At 49.3% G+C, this 22901-nt stretch overlaps 1 pseudogene; it reads right to left on the bottom strand.

The window, feature by feature from the left end:
• Positions 1-400: 400 nt before the first annotated feature.
• On the bottom strand, positions 401-17523 carry LOC125507620 (pre-mRNA-splicing factor ATP-dependent RNA helicase DEAH1-like; annotated as a pseudogene).
• Positions 17524-22901: the final 5378 nt, after the last annotated feature.

Here is a 22901-nt window from a genome sequence, read left to right as displayed (position 1 = left end):
CCAAAGTTTTCCGCGATTTACACCTGGATCTACACACAACTGCAAACACAATGGCAAATGACCTTCGTCTTTGGTCTCACCGCTGCAAGAATGCCCAGAAACAAATTGTGCTTCGCGACTGGGCCTCTATGTTGTTCCACTTAGCTGCGAGATTGTAGCCTATAACTCTATGTACTTTTCCTCTTTCTTTCTATCTCTCTTTGTCCCCTTGTACTTCTGGTGCCGAGCACTTTGTAACACTTCTTGATGATTGCAATAAAGGTTCAAGTAGACGTAAGCTAATGTAACATAAGAGAAGGCAGAAAAGAGCGGCCATGCTGTGATCGCGATCCGATATTCGAAACTAAACTGTTTACGCAACATCTAATCTGTCCAAACACTGGCTTCATGAGTCCAGGCAGTCTACAATGCAGCTCGTCCTTGGCCCTTGGGCAGCTTCTTTGAACCAGCTGTGCGGACAAATAAAACGGGGAATGTTTCGTAAGCTACAGTTCTTCCCTTAAACCAAGAAAATAACATCAAGTTTGATGCTTACCGTCGTGGACATCTTTTAGTTGGTAGGTGCGGAGAAATTCTCACCAGCCATTCAGGACGATGGAATGTCCAGGATGTAAAAATAAATACGACAACTCTCAACTTTCCTGTGCTAATCCTGAACTAGGGTGGATAAAGACCGTCTCGGGGTTCTTGACAGCTCTATATGAGCCATTCTTCTGCAACCATGCAGAATGGTGGAAGAAACCTGCAACCCACAAGTACCCACTTGTTAGATTTATCCATCTCAGGCAACTTGCACAAATAAAACAACTGAATCATCAGTATACGTGCCGGATGTTATGGCCTTTTTAATAGCATGCAAGTCACTGGCATTTGAACAGACCTCAATCTCAACTCTCTCCATAAGTCCCTCCAGTTGATCTCGAATGTCTCTTGCTCTCTTCATGCTGCGGACCTGATTTATGCACCGACGGTTTTATCACATAAACTTTGCAGAAACAGTGATCAACAGATTACAGTAACTGCATATATAATATACTCCCTCCATTCACTATTATAAGATGTTTTGAATATTTCAATATGAACTACATACGGACTGAAATGAATGAACACACTAAAATGCATCTATGTACATCCAATTCAGAAAAAGTTAGAACATCTTATCATAGTGAACAGAGGGAGTAGATAAGTATGGTCGGCATTGGTTGGTTATTTTCAAACGACCCTAATTGAAAACCCAACATGAAATTTTATAGTCTCTATTTCAATACTGGAAATAAAAAGATACACCGGGCAAGTACAAAAATAGAGTATTAATTAAAATGCAATGTTCTTTAACCCTTTGTGCTATGTGCCCCCTATGCTAGAAGCTAAAACAACACCGACTGGATGAAATAGCATATGTTAGTATCTTCTATACAGTAACAATGTTCTATACAACATGTAATATTGTCTGCAAGCAACCGAGATCAGAGCAAGAGCATAAAGAGCAAAGCAGATTAAAGAATGGTCTGAGCAACACATATTATAATTTTTTATCATGTTACACAAACAAGGAATTGGTTTAACTTTTAGACTCTTACTATGTAATTGTATATATTTATTAATGAAAAATTTACCATAGAACTTTCTGTTCTACGGTCTTCTCTTCAAAAAAAATTATTGGCTGCAATTCCAATGCAATTTCTTGCATTTCCTCTACGTATGAGAGTCATCATCAATACTTGAGGCTAACCTTTTCAAGTTAAACATGATTTTGCGGTATAAAAAATGCAGGGGCCATAAATTAGATTGGCATGGCATTCTCATTCAGCCCTAGAATAGATACTAAAAAAGCTATTGGTAGAGCAAGTGCTACACACACAATCAGTAACATAGGAAGTTACAAAACCTGACAAAATCTAGAGGAACGCAATATCTTTAAAATAAGAAGAGTGATGTTAATATGATGATGCCCAGAGAATATAATATCTTACGCTGGATCATCAGAATGCATGTTACAAATTATAGACCAAGAACATACCTAGGTAATTTTCATAATACCATTGAGTCGAGAAGTCTGTTTCTCTCCATGAGTTATAGACCTGAAATGATCTTGAAGAAATTAGCCCTTCCATTCGTTGGGTGATCCCTTGCTCTCACATTCTGATAAATTCCACGGACAAGAAATAATACATTGAGTAATTCTATGTGGTACCCTATGTTCCCAGCGTGGAAGTTCAACCTTGTATTATCTGCATGAACCTGTTTGTCCTCCGGACGGTACAAGAAATTGAGTGGGAGCTCTGTAGCATTTATAATATTATATGTGGATGACATATTGTTGATTGGAAATGATATAGAATTTCTAGATAACATAAAGGATACTTGAATAAGAGTTTTTCAATGAAAGATCTTGGTGAAGCTGCTTATATATTGGGCATCAAGATCTATAGAGATAGATCAAGACGCCTAATTGGACTTTCACAAAGCACATACCTTGATAAAGTTTCGAAGAAGTTCAAAATGGATCAATGTAAGAAAGGGTTCTTGCCTATGTTACAAGGTGTGAAGTTGAGTAAGACTCAATGCCCGACCACTTCAGAAGATAGAGAGAAAATGAAAAGTGTTCCCTATGCTTCAGCCATAGGCTCCATCATGTATGCAATGCTGTGTACCAGACCTGATGTGTGCCTTGCTATTAGTCTAGCAGGGAGGTACCAAAGTAATCCAGGAGTGGATCACTGGACATCGGTCAAGAACATCCTGAAGTACCTGAAAAGGACCAAGGATATGTTTCTCGTTTATGGAGGTGACAAAGAGCTCATCGTAAATGGTTACGTTGATGCAAGCTTCGACACTGATCCGAACGATTCTAAATCGCAAACCAGATACGTGTTTATATTGAACGGTGGAGCTGTCAATTGGAGCAGTTCTAAACAAAGCGTCGTGGCGGGATCTACATGTGAAGCGGAGTACATAGCTGCTTCGGAAGCAACAAATGAAGGAATCTGGATGAAGGAGTTCATATCTGATCTAGGTGTCATACCTAGTGCATCGGGTCCAATGAAAATCTTTTATGACAATACTGGTGCAATTGCCTTGGCAAAGGAATCCAGATTTCACAACAGAACCAAGCACATCAAGAGATGCTTCAACTCCATCCGGGATCAAGTCCAGGTGGGAGACATAGATATTTGCAAGATACATACGGATCTGAATGTTGCAGATCATTGACTAAGCCTCTTCCACGAGCAAAACATGATCAGCACCAAGGCTCCATGGGTGTTAAAATCATTACTGTGTAATCTAGATTATTGACTCTAGTGTAAGTGGGAGACTGAAGGAAATATGCCCTAGAGGCAATAATAAAGTTATTATTTATTTCCTTATTTCACGATAAATGTTTATTATTCATGCTAGAATTGTATTAACCAGAAACATAATACATGTCTGAATACATAGACAAACATAGTCTCACTAGTATGCATCTACTTGACTAGCTCATTGATCAAAGATGGTTAAGTTTCCAAACCATTGACATGCATTGTTATTTGATCAATGGGAACACATAATTAGGAGAATGATGTGATTGACTTGACCCATTCCATTATCTTAGCACTTCATCATTTTTGTTTACTACTATTGCTTTCTTCATGACTTATACATGTTCTTATGAGTATGAGATTATGCAACTCCCGAATACAGAAGGAACACTTTGTGTGCTACCAAACGTCACAAGGTAACTGGATGATTATAAAGGTGCTCTACAGGTGTCTCCGATGGTACTTGTTGAAGATTAGGATTTGTCACTCCGATTGTCGGAGAGGTATCTCTGGGCCCTCTCGGTAATGCACATCACTATAAGCCTGGCAAGCAATGCAACTAATGAGTTAGTTGCGGGATAGTGCATTACAAAACGAGTAAAGAGACTTGCCAGTAACGAGAATGAACTAGGTATTGGGATACCGATGATCGAATCTCGGGCAAGTAACATACGGATGACAAAGAGAACAACGTATAATTTTATGCGGTTTGACCGATAAAGATCTTCGTAGAATATGTAGGAACCAATATGAGCATCCAGGTTCCACTATTGGTAATTGACCGGAGACATGTCTCGGTCATGTCTACATAGTTCTTGAACCCGTAGGTTCCGCACGCTGAAAGTTCTGTGACGATCAGTTTTATGAGTTTATATGTTTTGATGTACCGAAGGTAGTTCGGAGTCCCAGATATGATGATGGACATGACGAGGAGTCTCGAAATGGTCGAGACATGAAGATTGATATATTGGAAGCCTACATTTGGACATCGGAATAGTTCCGGGTAAAATCGGGATTTTACCGGAGTACCGGAGGGGTTACCGGAACCCCGTGGGGGCTAATGGGCCTTGTTGGGACAAAAGGAAAAGAGAGAGGAGCCGGCCTAGGGCAGGCAGTGCGCCCCCTCTCCTCTGGTCCGAATTGTACTAGGAGAGGGGGGGCGCCCCCCTTTCCTTTTCTTTCTCTCCCTTCCTTTCCCCCTCCTAGTAGGAGTAGTGTCGGTGTCAAAACCGGCGGATCTCGGGTAGGGGGGTCCCGAACTGTGCGTCTAAGGCGGATAGTAATAAGAGGCAGGGGACACGATGTTTTACCCAGGTTCGGGCCCTCTTGATGGAGGTAAAACCCTACCCAAGATCCGCCGGTTTTGACACCGACATTGGTGCTTTCATTGAGAGTTCCTCTGTGACGTCGCCGTAAGGAAGGATGCCTCTTCTCGTTGTTAAAAGCAACATTACCGCCGGGGGAGCTCTGCCTGTTGGCTAAACTCTTCGGCTAGGCGGTTTCGTCATGACTGCCCGTTCGGCCGCTGCACCGACGATGACTTCTCGGGTCATCAAAAAAAGCCTCCATGTTGGCTCGGAAGTCACCGAGCAGATGGATCCAATGGAGCTCTCTTCCCTAAAAGAACTCTTGGATCGCATCGCCGCCTTGGGAGTCGCTACGGACTATGATCAGATTGGGCTTAAACCCGATCAAAGGGAGATTAACTCTCCATCGGTCACCCATCATGTTGCGGTGGTGGAGGAACAATCCAGCAACTCTTCCTCTATTTTGAGGACTAAGTATGTCTGGATTCCTGAGCTCCCCGAGCCGGATACCCACTTACGGGAGGACATCACCCAAGCCCTGAACCTAGAATCAGGCAGCGGGCCAGATTTATCGGGTAACACTCCAGAACCCGAACTTCCAAGATTGGAAACTCCTCGGCCCCTGGGTCTCAGATTGGGTAGGGGTTCGGACTCAAATCCACCCACCCACCCAGACATAAATGATCTTTCCCACATCAGGCAAGAGCCCCTTGAAACAGTACATCATTATTGGGCCAGATTCCTCCTTGTGATGAACAAGGTTAAGGACTGTCGCGAGGAAGATGCAGTCTCACTTTTTTGCAATAATTGCACGGACAAGGGAATCCTTAACGCCTTAAGTCGCCGTGACATATCACGTTTCGCTGACTTGGCATCCATAGTACGAAAGTACTATGCGATGGAAAATGCCTGGAAAACCGAAACAAAATTTTGGGATAATCCGGCTTCGAATACACACCTAGTCCGAAGTAAAAGGGTGCACTATCGTAAGACACCCGAGCTAGTTTCAAAGAAACAAAAATCCTCTACAGGGCATGGAACCGTACTGGAGGGATGGCTTAATGGACCCTGCAAAATTCATAGTACAGCGGATACAATACCAACGCACAGCCTTAGAGCATGTTGGATACTCCGGCAGGTGGCCAAAAGTGGTGAGGATCTTCTTATCCCAAATGCCACAGAGCACCATCCCGCGGATAACAATACGGTGTTAACAGTCTTTGAGACCTTTGCGTCAAATAATAGGCGCAAGCGAACACTCCGCAGCATGGCCGAAATCTGCCACGTAGCAGCAATAAATCCTTGGAGTGACACGGCTATTACCTTCAATGCCAGTGATGAACCTAAATTCCGAACAACCCGAGCACCAGCCGCACTGGTCCTCAGTCCAATTGTGGACGGCTTTCGACTCACCAAAGTACTCATGGACGGTGGCAGCGGATTAAACCTCATCTATGAGGAAACTCTTCAAAAAATGGAAATAGACTGGAACCGCATTGAGCAAAGTAGCACAACCTTCAGGGGAATCATACCCAGTCGGGAGGCACGATGTGCTGGGAAAATCACACTAGATGTGGTATTCGGTACGCCAGAGAATTATAGGTCCGAAGAAATTACATTTCAAGTGGCCCCGTTCAGCAGTGGATACCACACCCTTTTAGGACGTGAGGTGTTCACAATCTTCCAAGCCATACCCCATTATGGGTACATGAAGCTCAAAATGCCTAGGCCCAACGGAATCATCACCCTCGCTAGTGATCCGGACACAGCACTCCATGCTGAAAACAAAACATCCGCACTGGCCCTCGAGGCATTATCCGAAGCCCTCTCGGCCGAGGAATTAACCACGCTACGCTCCACAGTGGACAGGGACGACGTGATACTCGATAAGAGATCCAAGTCCACCTCTTTTAAACCAGCGGATGAAATAGTCAAATTCCAAGTCCACCCAACGGACCCCACAAAAACAGCCTCCATCGGGGCACAGTTAAACCCGCCGCGGATGCCGCACTACGAGAGTTCCTGCGCGAGAATTGGGACATATTCGCCTGGAACCCCTCAGACATGCCAGGAATCCCACGCAGGCTGGCCGAGCATAGCCTCAATATCCTAAAGGGATTCAAGCCGGTCAAGCAAGCTCTTCGGCGTTTCCCCGAACCTAAGAGACAGGCCATGGGAGAGGAACTAGCCAAGTTATTGGAGGCCGGATTCATTAGAGAGATAAAACACCCGGACTGGCTAGCAAACCTAGTGATGGTACCAAAGAAGGATAAATCCTGGCGCCTTTGTGTCGATTTCAAGGACCTCAATAAAGCTTGCCAAAAGGATCCTTTCCCCCAACCCCGCATTGATCAAATTATCGATGCTACCGCAAGACACGAGTCATTGTGTTTCCTCGACGCATACTCCGGCTACCACCAAATCAAGATGGCGGAGTCCGACCATGCCGCAACGACATTCATCACACCATACGGTCCCTTCTGTTTCAACACAATGCCTTTTGGGCTCAAAAACGGTGGCGCAATATATCAGCGCATGATTCAGACATGTCTGGAGAAACAAATCGGCAAAACAGTAGAGGCATACGTAGACAATGTGGTCGTCAAAACCAAACACGTCGAATCTTTGATAGACGACTTGAGGCTCACATTCGACAACCTCCGAACATATGACATCAAGCTCAATCCGGAAAAATGCGTTTTGGGCGTACCAGCCGGAAAGCTCCTGGGTTTCATTGTCTCCAGTAGAGGTATTGAAGCTAATCCGACCAAAATCCGAGATTTGTCACAGTTGGCTACCCCAACATACCTCAAACAAATCCAGAAGTTAACTGGATGCGTGGCGGCTCTAAGCCGCTTTATCTCCCGCTTAGGAGAAAATGCGTTACCCCTTTATCGCCTCCTTCGGCGCACCGAACACTTTGAGTGGACGGACGCTGCCACAGCCGTATTGGAAGAAATAAAGGCCATTTTGGCAACCAACCCAATCCTGGCCGCGCCAAACATCAACGAACCAATGCTGTTGTACATTGCGGCAACTCATCAAGTTGTAAGCGCAGTGCTCGTCGTCGAACGAGAAGCTGATGGACATAAATTCCCTCTTAAAAAGCCGGTATACTATGTATCCACTGTCCTTACTCCATGCAAATCACGGTACCCACATTATCAAAAGATAGCCTATGCGGTATTCATGGCATCCCGGAAACTGCGACACTACTTTCAAGAGTTTTCGATTACAGTAGCCTCGGAAGTGCCACTTAATGATATTATAAACAACCGTGACGCTACGGGCCGGATTGCTAAATGGACCATTGAGCTCCTCCCGTTCGACATAACATACAAACCTCGATGAGCCATTAAGTCGCAAGTATTGGCCGACTTTGTCGCCGAATGGACGGAGGCCGAACTCCCTAAAGAGTATGGCGCATACTCCAATTGGATCATGCACTTCGACGGGTCTAAAATGCTGGCTGGTCTAGGGGCTGGCGTCGTCTTGACGTCCCCAACTGGAGATACCGTTCAGTACGTACTGCAAATATTGTATACAGACTCCAACAACGCAGCCGAATACGAAGCTCTGTTGCATGGTCTTCGGATGGCAGTCTCCATGGGCATTCAACGCCTGGAGGTGCGTGGGGATTCAAACCTTGCAATATCCCAAATAAATGGAGACTTTGACGCCAAGGATCCGAAAATGGCGGCCTACCGAAACACCGTCCTGAAAATGTCAGCTCGGTTCGAGGGGCTCGAATTTCACTATGTGGCTCGGGAAAACAATCAAGCGGCGGATATCCTCGCCCACATCGGCGCAAAACGCGATGCGGTCCCCCCAACATATTTCTGGAAAGGCTGTTCAAGCCATCCGTAGTATGGGAAGGGGACACTGGTAACAATAGTACGGACCCGGCCAAAATGCCCGATACCGAACACTCTGACACAATCGGAGGTTCCGCCACCGAAATAACAACTTCAACCCACGTAATAATGGCAATTATAGCCCCGTGGATAGAACCATTCCTGGCCTACCTAACTAGGCAGGAACTTCCGGAGGACCAAAATGAGGCACGCTGCATTGTGCGGCGATCTAAGGCCTACAAGGTCCACGAGGGAGAATTGTATAAAACAACACTACCGGAGTCCTTCAAAGGTGCATCTCCGAAGAGCAAGGGCGGAACCTTTTGGCAGAAATCCACGCCGGACTCGGCGGTCACCACGCCGCAGCCCGGGCTCTCATAAGCAAGACCTTCCGTACAGCATTATATTGGCCAACAGCCCGGGCAGATGCACATGACTTGGTCCAACGTTGCGCCGGTTGCCAGCTCTTTGCAAATCAAAGCCACATGCCACCTACCACCCTCCAAACAATCCCCATTACGTGGCCCTTCGCGGTCTGGGGGCTTGACATGGTTGGACCCCTTAAAGGGGGAACCCACAAGAAAAAAATACTTACTGGTCATGGTGGATAAATTCACCAAATGGATAGAGGCCAAACCTGTTATAACAGCCGAATCCGGACCGGTGATAGACTTCATATCTGGGGTCGTACACCGTTATGGCGTCCCCCACAGCATCATCACTGACAATGGCAGAAACTTCACAGCCGATGAGGTAAAACTCTGGTGCAGCAAATGGGCATCAAGCTCGATTATGCTTCAGTCTATCACCCACAAACCAACGGCCAAGTCGAGCGAGCAAACGGTCTTATAATGAGCGGCATTAAACCCAGATTAGTGCGTTCCTTAACGGAGTCTAACACGCACTGGATAGAGGAGCTTGACTCCGTACTCTGGGGGATGCGCACCATGCCGAATCATAGTACCGGATATACACCCTTCTTTATGGTGTACGGCGCAGAGGCAGTCTTGCCCTGTGACATAATTCATGACTCACCTCGAGTGCGCATGTACGAAGAAAGAGAAGCCGAGCTCGATTGACAGGACAGTCTGGACACCCTGGAGGAGGAGCACGACGTAGCCAAAGCCCGTTCCGCATTTTATCAGCAACAGGCTCGAACATACCAAAACAGAGAAGTACGGGCCAAAACATATAACGTTCGCGAACTAGTTCTACGCCTGCCGGATAAGAAAAAGAACAAGCTCGAGCCCAAATTGGAAGGTCCCTTCATTATTGACCAAGTTTTGACCGGTGGAGCGTACCGACTGCGGGATGCATCGACTAGTCGACTCAAGCCGAACCCATGGAACACGGCGAGGCTCCGAAGATTCTACGCCTAGCACCGAACTCCATGTTCGTCCCCTCCCTTTGTCCATTTTTTCCATATACATTATCTGTCTTGTTTTTCTTTCTTCCTTTCTTTTATTCTTTCTCTATGCCTTCAAGGGCCAACTTGTGCCTCGCTTGCACATTATAGATGCGCTAGCCGCGCTCATCATACCTGGGGGCTTCTTTCACAGAAGCGTAATTATTTATTTGGTCCTCATGCCCCGCACGTGTGTCATGCTTCCGCATGTACCTTTTTTCGCCATTATATGCGTCGATATGACTTAAGTTTTGGCCAAGCTGGGTTGCCTGGCTCTTGTATTTATGCCCTACGTTCCTGTTAATTCGGCTAGGGCATAAGGGGAGCACCTCCGTGATTGTTACTGTCGGGTCAGCCGGATGTGTACCTCAGACTGGGTGAAGCCGAAAGCTAGTGTTCTTAAGGGAATATTCCGTCGGTGAGCAAAAGATGATTTTTATTTATTTGTCCATATTTGCCCCCAGATGTTTTTCCTGCGTTTCCTATCACAGTCCGGACATGCACTTTATGGCATGCTTATCCAGGGAAAGGAGCCCTTAACGGAACTATTCTCCCTGGAAGATGTTTCTTACTACCCATGTAATATAACATAACTAGTTGGGCACTTGTCTGTTCAAGCACTAATGACCCCTACGCCTGGTCTCCACGCATACCCCGGTTCTTATATAACTGAGCAGGTATTCGGATACAGTCCGGACTATCGGGTCCCGAGGTTGAAGTGAAAAGGTCCGCCAAGACAAATGATCTACAATCCGGCTGGAAGGCATTGTACATGTCACTTTAATTACATAGTCATGCAGACTAACTAAATTCCTCTTCTATACCATCCAACAGACGGTCTAGCTTACAATCCTGTTGGGAATACTTTGCGGCTAATTCTACTTGCCCATAAACTAAGCTAACGGGGATCTCTTTTCCGTCGGGCCCCACAGGTCCGACCTCGGCCATGTGATTTGGGTCTGCCTTGGTATACCGCGTCTTCACCATGGCCCAGGCTTCTCTGGCACCCTGTCGGCAGGCCGATATCTTCCATAAAAGGAAGCGCCGCCGTGCTCCCTTGAGCTTCTCCGTAAGCTCTGCAACGCCCTCTGGCAGGGAGACGGATGGCCACAAGGCCTGGGCAACACCTTGCATCACCTGTCGAACTTGTTCGTGCAGATGTGAGAGCTCGGATAGAAGATCACCCGTAGACCCGGGCATTTCCTCCGCGGGACGACCCGTCAGCATACCTACAGACATAACGTTGTTAGTCGACTTCTTCGCCGAACTCCTTTAAAAGGATTCGTTCAAGCACTTACTGAAAATGCCGCGCCGAAGCCGCTTATTCTCCTTCTCGGAGTCTGCAAGCTGGGCTCGAACGTCTTTTAGTTCCACGCTCAGCTTGATATTGGCGTCTTGGAGATTGTTTTTCTCCCGCCTAACCTCAGTCAGCACGCGTTTGCCAGCCTTTAGCTGTCTCATAATATGCTGGTCCTCCGGATTTTCTCCGGATTCATCTGCAACATCTATTGTTAGATCTGCAGCCACGCCGCACACTATATGGTAAACATCATTCTTTAAAGTAAATGTTACCAGCGGGTGACTTTTTCGGTTCCTGCAATGCGGCAACAGCGGCCCGTAGTTGGGTCTTGCATTCCTCTAGCTCCTGTGACAGCCTAGTATTCTTCTCTGTAAGAACCTGCACAATAAAGATGATCCTTAAATCAGTTCTGCTATCTGTTTCAAGTCTCAGGGGCTGCTGATACATATAAATCGTCAGATTTACTTACCCGTACATCCTTTACATACTGATCCGTGGCTCTGGCTAGACCATCTTGAGTAGCTCGGAGGTACGCCTCTCCAGAATTGAAGGCATCAAATGCCTCTGGTGAGAAACAAGCGTCGTGGAGTACGGCCCGGCGGCGCCTACGATTCATGGCGCTTTCCACTTCTGAGTTTGTAGCGGATAATCTATCCGCATCCTTTGTACGGGGATTATCCGGCGCCCGCCCCATATCGGTTTCCGCCTCTATGTCCGGTCCTAGTGCCCGACTGGTGGAGGCGTGATTAGTAACATCGTCGGACATATTCCGGCGAGCGTTTTTTCTATTAAAGAAACACGGGCATCATTATATTTCGAGAAAGACGACAACCAAAAAGCGGGGTTTGTCATACCTTTGCCCCGGCATCTCCATCTTGACCACCTTCCTCTTTGGCCTACCCGGCCTTGGTGTCTCTTGTTGGCGCGTTGCTGCGGGTTCGGCAGGGCGTCCCGAATGCCTTCCCTATAAAAATGCCATGTGTATATGGTGGGTGAAGTGTCTAAAAGGGGATCCTAGTTTTGGAGTTGGGATTTTTGGTTTTTCTTACGTGCGATGCAGGGAGCAGTCCGGGATAGTAGGCCGTAATGGCCACCATGGCATCATCGCAGCTTAACTGATAGAACTGCCGGTCTATCAGCTCCACGAATATAACCGAATCTTCTTCAAGTCCAGAGTCGAGGGCCCGGTCAGGGTCCTCTGGTTGTGGAGAAGGGCTTCTGACCTCCTTTATGGCTTTTCGCAGTTCCTGCCGCAAAGTGGCTAGGTGAATACTTATGACAAAGAATGCGGGAAAAATGGGAGTAGGGAGATATAACTTACCCAGCTTGATGGATTGTACATGGAGAATCCATCCCGTGGCTTGATGCGGGTGAACTCCTCTTCCTCACCCTTGAACAATTCAGATAGAATTTTCGCTAAAGCGGTAGCATTGTCCGGACCCTTACGCCCGCAGCGGGTGGCGTCGTCCGCCCCGTTAAAACACCACAAGGGGTGTCCATGATATTGAAGTGGTTGCACTCCCCGCATTATGCAAATCAACATAACTTCGATTACTGTCAATCCTGATCGAGCCAGTGCTTTAATCCGGTTCATCAGATAGAGGACTTCTCCATTATCTTCCACCTAGGGGCTCCGTGGGCGCCAACTTCGGCATTTCTTCAGAGGAGCATTGTTGAACTCAGGAAGACCCCGCCGAACAGGGTACGGAAGGGGAACGTCCTCCATATAAAACCATTCTAAAGGCCAGTCTTCGGACGACTTCTTCGGGGTACCGGACAGGTATCCGGTATCGGCGATGCGCCATATTTCGGCTCCGCCCACTTGACAAAGTGACCCCCTCTGTGTGCGAGGGACGAGGCAAAATAGCCTTTTCCACAGCTCGAAGTGAGCCTCGCAACCCAGGAACAACTCGCAGAGAGCAACATAGCCGACAATATGTAGGATGGAGGTAGGGGTGAAATTGTGTAATTGGGGGCCATAGAACTCCAGGAGCCCGCGGAGGAACGGATGAATTGGAAATGCGAGTCCCCTTAATAAATAGGGAACAAGGAAGACCCGTTCCCCCATAGAGGGGCAGGGAAAGCTCTCCGCTTGCTCCCCGCCATTGTAGGTGGCGAGCCCGGCTCGAACGGGCACCATGTACGCCGGAGGGAGAAATCCCTTAGTCTGCAGTTCGACTAATCGACTGTGCGGGACTGAAAACCTCTCCCAATCATAGGGCTTAGGGCTACAGGGGCGGGAGGAGGAGCTGCGGAGGTCGGCCATGATGGAATGGATCTTTCCGAAACGCGCTCTGATGGATTCTCGCTGGGGGAGGATGGTATGGATTGGATCTAAGGATCGCCGTCCCTTTAATAGATAATTTATTTATCTGGGTAGGGGGGTGAATGTAAAAATGCCCTGGCGCCTCGTATTCATTCGACGCATGGGAGATAGCCCTTATTGGGCACAGAAGCCAAGAGGTCCAAACATTTATGGGACCGGACACTGCTTTACAAACATTCGGAAGATGGAGAAGAACCCGCCTTGCAATGCCGAAGACAACTATGCGCCGGACTCATCGTCATTGAAGCCTGGTTCAGGGGCTACTGAGGCAGTCCTGGATTAGGGGGTATCCGGATGGCCGGATTATATCCTTTGGCCGGACTGTTGGACTATGAAGATACAAGATTGAAGACTTCGTCTCATGTCCGGATGGGACTCTACTTGGCGTGGAAGGCAAGCTAGGCAATACGGATATGTATATCTCCTCCTTTGTAACCGACCTTGTGTAACCCTAGCCCCCTCCGGTGTCTATATAAACCGGAGGATTTTAGTTTTTAGGACAACATACAATCATACCATAGGCTAGCTTCTAGGGTTTAGCCTCTCCGATCTCGTGGTAGATCAACTCTTGTAATACTCATATCATCAAGAATAAATCAAGTAGGACGTAGGGTTTTACCTCCATCAAGAGGGCCCGAACCTGGGTAAAACATCGTGTCCCCTGCCTCCTGTTACCATCCGCCTTAGACGCATAGTTCGGGACCCCCTACCCGAGATCCGCCGGTTTTGACACCGACAAGTAGGAAAGGGGGCAATCCTACTCCTACTAGGAGAAGGATTCCTCCTCCTGGCGCACCAACAAGGGCCGGCCGGCCTCCCCCTTTCTCCTTTACATACAGGGGCAGGGGGCACCTCTAGACACACAAGTTGATCACAAAGATCTCTCCCAGCTGTGTGCGGTGCCCCCCTCCACCATAATCCACCAAGGTCATACTGTAGCGGTGCTTAGGCGAAGCCCTGCCATGGTAGCTTCATTAACATCGTCACCATGCCGTCGTGCTGACGAAACTCTTCCCCGAGCTCTACTGGATCATGAGTTCGCGGGACGTCACCGAGATGAACGTGTGCTGAACGTGGAGGTGCCATACGTTCGGTACCGAGGATCGGTCGATCGTGAAGACGTACGACTACATCAACCGCGTTGTCCTAACGCTTCCGCTTAACGGTCTACGAGGGTACGTGGACGACACTCTCCCCTCTCATTGCTATCATCACCATGATCTTGCGTGTGCGTAGGAAATTTTTCTGAAATTACTACGTTCCCCAACATCTACGTGTGGAGCGGACTACATAGCTGCTTCGGAAGCAGCAAATGAAGGAGTCTGGATGAAGGAGTTCATATCTGATCTAGGTGTCATACCTAGTGCATCGGGTCCAATGAAAATCTTTTGTGACAATACTGGTGCAATTGCCTTGGCAAAGGAATCCAGATTTCACAAGAGAACCAAGCACATCAAGAGACGCTTCAATTCCATCCAAGATCAAGTCTAGGTGGGAGACATAGAGATTTGCAAGATACATACGGATCTGAATGTTGCAGACCTGTTGACTAAGCCTCTTCCACGAGCAAAATATGATCAGCACCAAGACTCCATGGGTGTTAGAATCATTACTGTGTAATCGAGATTATTGACTCTAGTGCAAGTGGGAGACTGAAGGAAATATGCCCTAGAGGCAATAATAAAGTTATTATTTATATCCTCATATCATGATAAATGTTTATTATTCATGCTAGAATTGTATTAACCGGAAACATGATACATGTGTGAATACATAGACAAACATAGTGTCACTAGTATGCCTCTACTTGACTAGCTCGTTGATCGAAGATGGTTGAGTTTCCTAGCCATAGACATGAGTTGTCATTTGATTAACAGGATCACATCATTAGGAGATTGATGTTATTGACTTGACCCATTTCGTTAGCATAGCACTTGATCGTTTAGTTTACAGCTATTGCTTTCTCCATGAATTATACATGTTCCTATGACTATGAGATTATGCAACTCCCGAATACCAGAAGAACACTTTGTGTGCTACGAAACGTCACAACGTAACTGGGTGATTATAAAGGTGCTCTACAAGTGTCTCCGATGGTGTTTGTTGAGTTGGCACAGATCAAGAATAGGATTTGTCACTCCGATTGTTGGAGAGGTATCTTTGGGCCCTCTCGGTAATGCACATCACTATAAGCCTTGCAAGCAATGTGACTAATGAGTTAGTTACGGGATGATGCACTACGGAACGAGTAAAGAGACTTGTTGGTAACGAGATTGAGCTAGGTATTAAGATACCGATGATCGAATCTCGGGCAAGTAACTTACCAATAACAAAGGGAACAACATATATTGTTATGCGGTTTGACCGATAAAGATCTGCGTAGAATATGTAGGAACCAATATGAGAATCCAAGTTCCGCTATTAGTTATTGACCGGAGATGTGTCTCGGTCATGTCTACATAGTTCTCGAATCCGTAGGGTCCGCACGCTTAAAGTTCTGTGACGATCGGTATTATGAGTTTTTGTGTTTTGATGTACCGAAGGTAGTTCGGAGTCCCGGATATGATCACGGACAATACGAGGAGTCACAAAATGGTCGAGACGTAAAGATCGATATATTGGACGACTATGTTTAGACACCGGAAGTGTTTCGGGAGGTTTCGGGCATATACGGGAGTACCGGGGGGTTACCGGAAACCCCCGGGGAGTATATTGGGCCTAATGGGCCCTAGTGGGAGAAGAGGAGGGGTGGCCAAGGGCTGCCGCGCGCCCCCTCCCCCTCTAGTCCGAATTGGACAAGGATGGGGCGGCACCCCTTTTCCTTCTCTTCCTCTCTCCCTTCCTTCCCTTCTCCTACTCCTACGAGGAAAGGAGGAGTCCTACTCCCAGTCGCCTCCCCCTAGCTCCTTTGTATACGGGGGCAAGGGGGCACCCCAGGGACACAACAATTGATCATTGATCTCTTAGCCGTGTGTGGTGCCCCCCTCCACCATAATCCCCCTCGGTCATATCGTAGCGGTGCTTAGGTGAAGCCCTGCGTCGGTAGCATCATCATCACCGTCCCCCTCGGTCATATCGTAGTGGTGCTTAGACGAAGCCCTGCGTCGGTAGAATCATCATCACTGTCACCACGCCGTCTTGCTGACGATGCTCTTCCCGAAATCTCTACCGGATCGTGAGCTCGCGGGACGTCACCGAGCTGAACGTGTGCTGAACACGGAGGTGCCGTACGTTCGGTGCTGAGGATCGGTCGATCGTGAAGACGTACGACTACATCAACCGCGTTGTTATAACGCTTAGGCTTACGGTCTACGAGTGTATGTGGACAATACTCTCCCCTCTTGTTGCTATGCATCACCATGATCTTGCGTGTGCATAGGAATTTTTTTGAAATTACTACGTTCCCCAACACGCGCATGCATGCTCCTCTGCGTCTTATGGGGCCGGAGAGATCCTACACCTTGGCCCATCCACAAATCCCGCTGCACGCGCCCACTGCCCCCAATCCCTCCCCTCACGTGTATGGTCAACCCCCTCCCCCCCTCGGCCCGCGAATCATGACATCCCGGCGCAGGTCAGCGCCCAGACCACGGGATGTGACAACGGATCGCCTGAGGTCGCATGCCTGACGCCGCCTCGGCTGCCATGCTCCCACGCGGCAGCCCGCGCGCGCTCCCCCACACTTATTATGCCCATGCCCTCCTTTTTTCTTCTTATAGCATGCAAGCCCCATGCATGCACAGACACCTCTCCTCCCTCCCCCCCCAAACGGCTGAACCCTATGGCTCGTTGCTACCGTTGCTTAGCCCTTGACCACCAGGTTCATGACTACCGGGATCCCGTGAGCTGCCGTCGGTGCTGGAGCGTGGGCCACACCCAGCATGGGTGCACGGCTATTTTACCTCCCCCCATCCCCATGCCAACAGCCATTCCACCCACCACTCCCGCTCTCAACCATAGCGCACAACTCTTGCTCCCCTCCGAGAGCACCTCCTCCCAGCCCCCGCCCACCACTTCACCTGCAGCCATGGCGGACTTCATCCCCCTCGATCTCTCCTCCTCCGTGGACGAGCAGGTCCTGCCCCAAGCCTCCCCCTCCCCGCCTCGCATCTTCTCCTTCCCTGAGAAAACCGACGTGGCTGAGGTTGATGGCGTGGCCATAGAGGAGGAAGAGGATCCGGACAAGGTCGAGTTCCAATCGGGGGAGGAATCCACTGATTCGGACGCGACACAATCCGTTTTCCTCGGTTCCCCCCTAGGCACCGTCGCGACTTCTCCAACGTTTTCATGCCGTTCACCCGCATAGAGCACTTCCAAAACCTCGCCTATGCCATCGTCACCCCCCACACCCCTCTCCACAGGCATGCATCCGCCGCGCTCTTCACACCGGGGTAAGCAACCCGCCCGTGCTCATTAGGGCCTCCTCCTACGGGGCTGGCTTGGTCATCTTTGGCCGGCCTATGAGCATGAGATCTCCATCCTCAACATCCGTCTCTCTTTCCAGATCAACACCGTTAGCCTTGTGCGCCATGAGGACACCGAAAACCGATTCTTCTTCTGCCTAGGCACAGTCTCCGTCCTCCATATTGAGGACTTCCCGCTCGAGTATTGGTTCACTCCAACAATCATCAACTCCATTGTCCCTTTTGCTTGCCCCATTAAGATCGACCCCGTTTGCCTCACCGGGGTGGATTACTCCGTCGTCCTTGTGTCCATCAAATCCCACACCCTCACTGACGTGCCTCACACAATCCTTGTCGACGGCTTCTCCGGCCTTGCTGCCATTGCATCCGTTCTCGTCATGCACTCCCAGGAGCTTCCACCGGACCCCGCCTTCGCGGGCCTCGACTCCAATGACGACCACAACGGCGGTGGGGGTGGAAATGGGGGGGGGACTCTGACTTCCCCAGTGGGATGGACCCCAACCTCTCCGCTCCGCCTCCCCCTCCAACGGACGAACGCCACGATGACTGGGTCGTGCAACTGCCTGGCGGCCTCACCATGATGGCGAACCACAAGCTGCTGGTGTGTGCCGTCCCGCTCACGGCACGCCCAAAGTCGGTGCAAGTCAAGATATTCAAGGGGTTTTACGACGTGGCGTCCTGGGCGTGAACGGTGAGCGCGGCTTCTACCACATCCTGATGAGCCCGACCGGCTCGCTGAAGCTTCTCGTCGCGAACTTGGCGGCCTGCTCCATCGGCTTCATCGACCGGGTGGCAACTGTCGGCCCCTCCCGCGCCCCCTTCACGGGCGCCGAGGTCATCTGTCGCGACCTCCATGCCCGTGACTCCACCCCAGGCAACGAAGGGGAGGACCAGGTCATGCAGGCGGTGGCTCGCTTCGATGCGGGCCTCCCTCTGTTCTAGGCCTCGCCGCCGCTGCAGATCGCTGTCGGGGACTGTGTCGGGCCTCCACCCCAGCAGCTCTCTCCGCCGCCCTCCCCCGTGATCGCCAATCTGCCCCTGCGTGCGGCCTCCCCTACGATCTTCTTCACACGTCGCAGTGCCTGCATCAGAAAGGGGGAGGCTGCCAACTGCATGACGATGCTGGAGAAGGCTTCCCTCCGAAAGGAGATGCGGCTCGAGGGAAAGAAGATGGTGGCACCTAGCTCCGAGCTGCTGCTCCCGGCGGCAGAGCTCATGGAGATCGCCGCTGAGGGGCCCCCACAGATGCCATGCAAGGATGCCATGCAATTTGCTGTGGCCTGTGGCGTTCCCGAGATCGACCTCAACCTGGTGCCATCCTGTGACGATGTGTGACGACCTCTGCAGCTCTCGTCGTCGGCTGCGCGACACCCTACCCGCTCCTGCTCTGGACTGCAGCTCCACCCACATTTTTAGCTGTAGGATTTTTTGTAGGATGCGCCGCCGGCATGTTGCCCCCTCCCCTGTCATCAACCCCCTCCCAGTCCTCTTTTTTTACTGTGTTTCTTTTCCTTTCTCTTTGTTCTAGCACCGCCCTTGCTAATGTGCTCGACTGTTCCATCGTACCACCGTCCCTGCCTCCCGGGGCCAGCCCTCTGTCGTTTGCTAACTTTCCAATGATTAGAGAAGTTTCAATCACCTCATGGAATGTCCAAGGCTTAGGTAGGCATAAAAAGTGCACCGACGTGAAAGCGGCCCTAACCTCAAACCCTAGCTCTGTAATCTGCATCCAAGAATCGAAACTTCAAGATGTCTCGCCTTTTAAGGCTATCTCCTTCCTTCCTCCCAATCTTCGCAACTTCCACTCAATCCCCGCAATCGGATCTACTGGCGGAATCATCACGGCCTGGGACGACAACTTCATCTCTTGCTCTAAATTCCTTGAGGGCATATACGCTCTCACTTGTTGGTTCGAATCTCGGGCGGATGATCTTTCTTTCATGGTCACCAATGTTTACGGCCCCTGTGATCACGCAGCCAAGCCGGGCTTTCTCCAATCGCTTGTCAACCTAAAACCGTGGATCTCCTGCCCTTGGTTGATCATAGGCGACTTCAACATTTCGCTTAGGCCTTCTGATAAGACCTCTCCTCACTTTAACATGCTAGAAGCAAACCTTTTTTTCCTCCACCATCCACGCCCTCCAGATGTAAGACCTCCCTCTGCTTGATAGGTGATTCACTTGGTCAAACCAGCAGAACATATCCTGGTTCGCTTGGATCGGGCTTTGGCCAACATCGACTGGGAAACTAAGTTCCCTGATACTTCGCTCTCATCTACCACTAGGACCACCTCCGATCACGTCCCCATTCACTTAACATCGGCCACATCAATCCCCAAGTCGCCGGTCTTCTGTCTTTATCGCTCTCTTCTCAACATCCCTCTTTTCAAGGAACAGGTGGCTTCGCACTGGACAAGTTCCAGACCGCGGCATGCACACCTGGGCTCGGCCGGCACTCTTGCTCTTAAAATTAAGCGCACCCGCAACATGGCCAAAAAATGGTTGTCAAACAGCCGGTCCCCCAAGACCCGCGTGCTTAACTGTCACACTACTATCAATTTTTTCGACAGAATTGAGGAAGCTAGGCCTCTATCACAAATAGAATCCGACCTTCATCGTGCAGTTAAGCTTTCACTGCACAGGCATAATGCCGCCCTCGCGGCATATTGGCGGCAGCGGGTAAAGCTGAAAGACTGCTTCTTGGTGACGAAAACTCTGCCTATCTCTGTTGGAAATATGCCCTAGAGGCAATAATAAATTGATTATTATTATATTTCCTTGTTCATGATCGTTTATTATCCATGGTAGAATTGTATTGATAGGAAACTCAGATACATGTGTGGATACATAGACAACACCATGTCCCTACTGAGCCTCTAGTTGACTAGCTCGTTCATCAATAGATGGTTACGGTTTCCTGACCATGGACATTGGATGTCGTTGATAACGGGATCACATCATTAGGAGAATGATGTGATGGACAAGACCCAATCCTAAGCCTAGCATAAAGATCGTGTAGTTCGTATGCTAAAGCTTTTCTAATGTCAAGTATCATTTCCTTAGACCATGAGATTGTGCAACTCCCGGATACCGTAGGAATACTTTGGGTGTGCCAAACGTCACAACGTAACTGGGTGGCTATAAAGGTACACTACATGTATCTCCGAAAGTGTCTGTTGGGTTGGCACGAATCGAGACTGGGATTTGTCACTCCGTGTAAACGGAGAGGTATCTCTGGGCCCACTCGGTAGGACATCATCATAATGTGCACAATGTGACCAAGGAGTTGATCACGGGATGATGTGTTACGGAACGAGTAAAGAGCCTTGCCAGTAACGAGATTGAACAAGGCATCGGGATACCGACGATCGAATCTCGGGCAAGTATCGTACCGCTAGACAAAGGGAATTGTATACGGGATTGATTAAGTCCTTGACATCATGGTTCATCCGATGAGATCATCGTGGAACATGTGGGAGCCAACATGGGTATCCAGATCCCGCTCTTGGTTATTGACCGGAGAGTTATCTCGGTCATGTCTGCATGGTTCCCGAACCCGCAGGGTCTACACACTTAAGGTTCGATGACGCTAGGGTTATAGGGAATAGATATACGTGGTTACCGAATGTTGTTCGGAGTCCCGGATGAGATCCCGGACGTCACAAGGATTTCCGGAATGGTCCAGAGGTAAAGATTTATATATGGGAAGTCCTGTTTTGGTTGCCGGAAAAGTTTCGGGTTTTATCGGTAATGTACCGGGACCACCGGGAGGGTCCCGGTGGTCCACCAAGTGGGGCCACCAGCCCCGGAGGGCTCCATGGGCCAAGTGTGGGAGGGTACCAGCCCCAGGTGGGCTGGTGCGCCCCCCCCCACCAAGGCCCAAGGCGCAAGGGAGAGTGGAAGGGGGCAAACCCTAGGCTCAGATGGGCCTAAGGCCCACCTAGTGGTGCGCCCCCCTCTCTCCCCCCCTTGGCCGCCCCCCTAGATGGGATCTAGGGCTGGCCGCCACCCCTAGGGGTGGAAACCTAGGTGGGGGAGGAGCCCCTCCCCTCCCCCTATATATACTTGAGGTTTTGGGCTGCCAGAGACACGATTCAATCTCCTTCTTGGCGCAACCCTACCCCTCTCCCTCCTCGTCTCTTGCGGTGCTTGGCGAAGCCCTGCTGGAGTACCACGCTCCTCCACCACCACCACGCCGTCGTGTTGCTACTGGATGGAGTCTTCCCCAACCTCTCCTTCTCCCCTTGCTGGATCAAGGCATAGGAGACGTCACCGGGCTGTACGTGTGTTGAACACGGAGGTGCCGTCCGTTCGGCACTAGGATCATCGGTGATTTGGATCACGATGAGTACGACTCCATCAACCCCGTTCACTTGAACGCTTCCACGTAGCGATCTACAAGGGTATGTAGATGCACTCTCCTTCCCTCGTTGGTAGACTTCTCCATAGATTGATCTTGGTGATGCGTAGAAAATTTTGAATTTCTGCTACGTTCCTCAACAGTGGCATCATGAGCTAGGTCTATGCGTAGTTTCTATGCACGAGTAGAACACAAAGTAGTTGTGGGCGTTGATTTTGTTCAATATGCTTACCGTTACTAGTCCAATCTTGATTCGGCGGCATTGTGGGATGAAGCGGCCCGGACCAACCTTACACGTACGCTTACGTGAGACCGGTTCCACCGACTGACATGCACTAGTTGCATAAGGTGGCTGGCGGGTGTCTGTCTCTCCCACTTTAGTCGGATCGGATTCGATGAAAAGGGTCCTTATGAAGGGTAAATAGCAATTGGCATATCACGTTGTGGTTTTTGCGTAGGTAAGAAACGTTCTTGCTAGAAACCCATAGCAGCCACGTAAAACATGCAAACAACAATTAGAGGACGTCTAACTTGTTTTTGCAGGGTATGCTATGTGATGTGATATGGCCAAGAAGAATGTGATGAATGATATGTGATGTATGAGATTGATCATGTTCTTGTAAT

This window comes from Triticum urartu, chromosome 5A (genome assembly GCF_056163025.1).
Source record: "Triticum urartu cultivar PI428250 chromosome 5A, HENAU_Tu73, whole genome shotgun sequence".
NCBI classification, from domain to species: Eukaryota; Viridiplantae; Streptophyta; class Magnoliopsida; order Poales; family Poaceae; genus Triticum; species Triticum urartu.
Note: the sequence above shows the minus strand (reverse complement) of the source record. Positions and strands in the feature narration are given on the sequence as shown.